General features: G+C 32.8%; 1 pseudogene; it reads right to left on the bottom strand.

Annotated features, from left to right (window-relative positions):
- Positions 1 to 1,075: 1,075 nt before the first annotated feature.
- LOC143077060 (uncharacterized) lies at positions 1,076 to 1,899 on the bottom strand (annotated as a pseudogene).
- Between the last annotated feature and the right edge of the window lie 3,340 nt (positions 1,900 to 5,239).

Genomic DNA, 5,239 nt, shown 5'->3' with positions numbered 1-5,239 from the left:
AAATAAACTTAATAAAGAAAATTCAGTATTTATTGCTGGACAGACATATTCATTGTTTTAAAATCTAACCAGAGTTATTTTACAATAATTGTAAATATGCTTCTTTTGTAACTGACATTAATCATAAAGGAAAAACGAAAGATAAAGGACATTTAAACTCTTAAGTTGAAACGACATTGCTTAAGAAAAAGACCAACAGACAATCAAAATTACACAAAACACAACATAGAAAACTAAACACTGATCAACACGATCCTATGAATGGTTAAATAATGTGTGTGCCACTCGTTCATAGTTTTGTATTGTTTTCATACATTTACCCCCTAATTAAAGTAAATGTGATAGTCAAAAATAGACACTCATAGAAATGCATGCGCATGTATTTGAATGAAAATTCATCATACTCCATGATTACAAGAGTGTCTAACCCATTCAAGAACCCGGAGGTTGTGGATGCTTTATCCTCTTTGCATGCCATATATGTCGTTGTTCAAGCAGATAAAGCCTCCAATAATATTGTCTGCGTATGTAAAAACCATATTTGCAATTTCTCACAAAAAAGCTTGGAATAACCAGCACAACTGGTAATTCTACATAATCTTTAATATAATTTACAAAGGATGAAATTTTACAAATCTGTCCCTTCTTTCAATTGGTACATATACTATAATATATATATTTTTTAAATATTGTCTCTATGCGAATGTATGTATGAATGTATCCTAGCCTCACTCCCCGCCTGGTAGCTTCTTTAGTATCGTTAAAGTAAGGCAAATCATCAAAATAGCTTTCATAGCTGCTAGAAACGTCCGAGAAATTTGAATTCGCTTCTATGTTATGAGCATTTAAATGACATATAGTTTTCAAGGGCGAACAAATCTCATGTACAGGTAATTAAACTATGTGTATAGATGTAACCAAATTTAAGGGAAGAATCTGTTTAAGCGGAGCCCGGGAGTTGGAAGATGCACAATTTATGCGGATGACCGATAACCCCAATTTACGTTGTTATGCCTGAATATAAACAGCGGCCATTCTTGTTCATCGCTTCAAAAGACGACGATGCAAATGATGTTTAAAGATTGCTTTTAACTAGTGTAACTGAACAATTTAATATAAATCGTGGTAGTGATTTTTTCAGTGTACGTCAGGTACTTTCAATTGTGGTTGTATGCGCTTCTGTTTCTGGGTCTACAAAATTCTCGGAATGGTTGACTTTAAGATGCTCAAATCCCTCAGAACCAAGACAATCATATGCCTTCCAACAGTCAGTTATTATTTTTGTTCCTGGTTTTATATTGTCTTTAGATAATTTTAGTGAAGTTTCTTTTGTACGATTTTCCACTGTCAGTGGCAAAAAAACTTTTTTTGCTGTCTCTTTCGATGCCTCCAAACACCCACTGACCTTCTACTCGACGCCCTTTGTGGTATTTTCTTTTTCCAAATTTACTTTCATCTATTTCAACAATTACGCTATCACCTCCGATTTTTTCACTGTCTATTTCCAAAATTTCTATACAGACTTCACGGCAATAATTGTACCAATCTACGATTGTTTGGTTACAAATGGAAAGTCCATGCTTTACAAATTCTTGGTTTAATTTGTAAATCCAGAAATATGTAATAAATAATATTTTTTCCAAACTTAAATTATGTCCTTGAAACCAGGATCTGTTTCTGATAGAAACTTTTTTACTGCATTTTTTGTTGCTGCACTTCCAATAAAAAATGTCGTTTGAAAGGGAACTGTCTTAATACAAAATGTACATGGCTATACTTTTTACATACCTCTCCAGATAAATCTAGAATTAATCCTAAAGAAACACGAGAAATACACCACTGAAATATTTTCTCAATACTTTCACAAATACTAAACAAATCTTTTAACTTGATCGGCATTTCCGTATTTACATTGTAATGTTTGTAAACACAGCTGATTTTACGTTACGGTTGACTATGACGTCACTTATTTCATGAATTTTCATAACGTAGAGGTCACAGGTAATGGAATTTTTATCACGTGATAAACCTACCTGAGTAACGGAAGCGTGGACATTTGTACACTTACCAAGACGTATCTCTGCTAAATTTTGTAATTGTCATTTTAAAAACTGTTTAAAACAACAGGGTTTTTTTAAACAAAACTTCACCTGGGGAATTCGATTTTGACTATATATTTTTTGTAAAATGTTTGGGCTATTTTAGTTTTTAACTTTTTGGCGCGACCAATCTCTATATACTAGTATTTACTATAGTTTCCCGTACTTTTTATGGGGTCCGCTAAAGTAGAAGTACTCCAAATTCAATGTGAAACCAGTGTATATTAAATTAACTAATTGTTACCATGTTTACGGTACATGACGTTTGGTGAGCAAAAAACCTAATCCCGAATATGACTGTTAAACTGAGTGTGAATTTGCATTGCTATACGACGTGTCTAGGAATTTTGTACATCCAACATTTATGTATTTATTTTTGATGTTTCTGTTATGGTTTCGGTTGGATAATCTATCTGTTATATCTTATCGTTTGTAATCCAAATAATTATAAAATTGCCTTTCCATAGCATCATTGTCATCAAAATTGTTTGGACGAGTATTGTGAAGTAATTGTATAAATTTCGAGATTTCATGTTAGTTACCGAAGCGCGTCACTGTTTTTGATATCCTGTGGTATATTTAGTTGATGGAATATGTTCGTTGTTTTTCTGCGGTTTGTGCTGTATTTCTTTCACGTAGTGTTGTCATTTTAGCGATATAGTTCTTTTAACATTGTCATAAAGCGGGAGGTTAGGCATGACATTTAACCAGGTTTATTCCACCGTGTTTTCTTAAAATGTCCTGTACAAAGTAAGGAATATAGCAGTTGTTATTAAATAGTTCGTTTCTATGTATGTTGGCGTTTGTTTTTGTTGCACTTCAGTGTTCCTCTTATAGTTCATGTGTTTCTCTTCTTCAATTCAGTCAATGTCTTCGTTTGTATTGCAATTCATTTCATGGTTACTGATGATAAAGCATACAGCTAAGTCTATTCTCGGGAAATGGCACCAGAGAAATTGCGCAAATGCTTGGCAATTGTTGAGTCAACCGTTTCTGTGACCAAATAAAGGCAACAGTAGTATACCGCTGTTCAAAACTCGTAAATCTATGGACAATAAACAAAATTGGGATAACAAACTAAAACTTAGGAAAACGCATTAAATATAAGAGGAGAATAACGACACACCATTAAAATGTAACATACACAGAAACGGACTAAGCATTAGACAAAATCCGATGAGAATAACAAATATAACATCAAAACCAAATACATGAATTTGGGATAGAAAAGTACCGTGACACGTCTTATAGTAATGTCAATTCACACTCAAAAACACTCAAAAACAGTTTTACTCCTTTTCATTTAGGATTGGCTTTACAAATGTATCATGAGTTTTTGTCAAAACACCTTGTTGAAACATTGAATGACAATGGATTTTGTGCTTCGATAGTGAAGTGCGACGCTATCTATCTAAGTGTTGCCAACCATGAAATTTAGCGAATTCAAGATGGTGTGCAGACAAGCATATGGATGTCATCACACCTTCCTAACCCACCTTTTAGATCTCCGTTAAATTTTGGATGGATTGATAGGGATGTTTTGAAGCCGGTATTTTTCGAGGGACAAATGTCTTCGGGCTTCCTATAAGTCCTTGTTTGTACTTGTAAAAGAAAATCTGTGTGCTCAAAAGAATGTGTTTGCTTTGAGCAGAACCTTTCATGTACCTGTGTCCATTTCAGGCAGGTGAAATGTGTAGAAATATTAGTACACGTCTTGTCGCGCCTTTAAGATAGTTAAACCCCGCCACATTCTGTATGTGTCTGTGTCAAGTCATGAGCCTGTAATGCAGTAGTTGTCTTTCTTTCTACATACTATATTTGTTGTTTTCTTATTTGATTTTGTACATTTATCAGGCCGTTAGATTTTTCGTTTGTTTTACATTTGTCATTTCGGGAATTGAAGACTATGTAGTATGGGTTATACACACTGCTGAAGTCCATACGGTGACCCATAATTGTTAATTTATGTGTCAGTTGGTCTCTGTTGGAGAGTAGTCTCATTGGCAATCATACCACATCTTTTTTTATATGGAATATCTTTGAAGTTTGTGGTACGTTACAAGGGGGAAAAAGGAAGGTATAGGTACAAAACCGATCATATAATAGACATTAACCAGAGTAAAATACACAACAGATAATATTATGGAAGCAGCAATAATTGTGAAAAAACAGAAGCAACGAGTAGTCTATAAAAAAACAAGAAATATCTGCAAATTCAATTTGAGGTCATATTTGACTGTTACGTATTATTGCTTTGATTTAGTACCTCAACAAATATATTACTTTAAAAAATAATTTTGAACTTCATGACACTTGATTTTTTTTACCTGAAATTTAAACTTTTTATAAGGTTAAGTGCTCTAAACATTTTATGAGGTGAAAACTGGATTTTTGAAGTATTGTTTATAAAACGTCGTTTTAGAAAATTTTTGTATAAAAAAATCTTAATGATTAAGGTTTATATATAATAACAAACATTACAGTCAGGATTCTACTTCGTCAAAATTATCTCCCCATTACGCCAGTTCATTTTCAATTTTGAAGCCATTGTAGGGATGACGCGCCACCAATTTTGCTCTTTGAAACCGATAAATTTATCTACATTGCACCATTACGATCCTTATATTATGTCAGTTGTATTTTAAAAGACAAATGTATCAACTAGCTAATGAGCATCAGTTTATGATCTTGTCTGCATTGATTCAACTTAAAACTATTGTCTGATCGGTTGTCAGGTGGAATTTTCGAAAATTCATAAACATTTAAAAAAATTCTAATTAAATATTTCGTGGAAGGGCAGACTAGATTTTTTTAATGGTTGAAGACTATAAACCCTAGTTATCACACACAAAAAATTATAATTTTTCAAAGATATGCATTTTCATCATTCAACTTGAAAGACTATCGTCAAGTACTTTCAGTAAAAAAAATAGCTATTCGAACCCATCTACTCTGTTTTAGTTATTCATTAGATAGGTATTTCACTTGACCCATATATTGCATCTTGTAGTACTGTGATTTTTTTTGTTATAAAGTCAACCTGTAGCTTTGATATAAAAAAATAATAGAATCTGAAGCGAGACGATGTATGAAGTATTCTTGATTTGTACGATATCAAGACAAAATATTCAACTAAAACA

This window comes from Mytilus galloprovincialis, chromosome 5, assembly GCF_965363235.1.
Source record: "Mytilus galloprovincialis chromosome 5, xbMytGall1.hap1.1, whole genome shotgun sequence".
NCBI classification, from domain to species: Eukaryota; Metazoa; Mollusca; class Bivalvia; order Mytilida; family Mytilidae; genus Mytilus; species Mytilus galloprovincialis.
The sequence above is the reverse complement of the archived record's forward strand: the minus strand, read 5'-3'. Positions and strand labels throughout refer to the sequence as shown.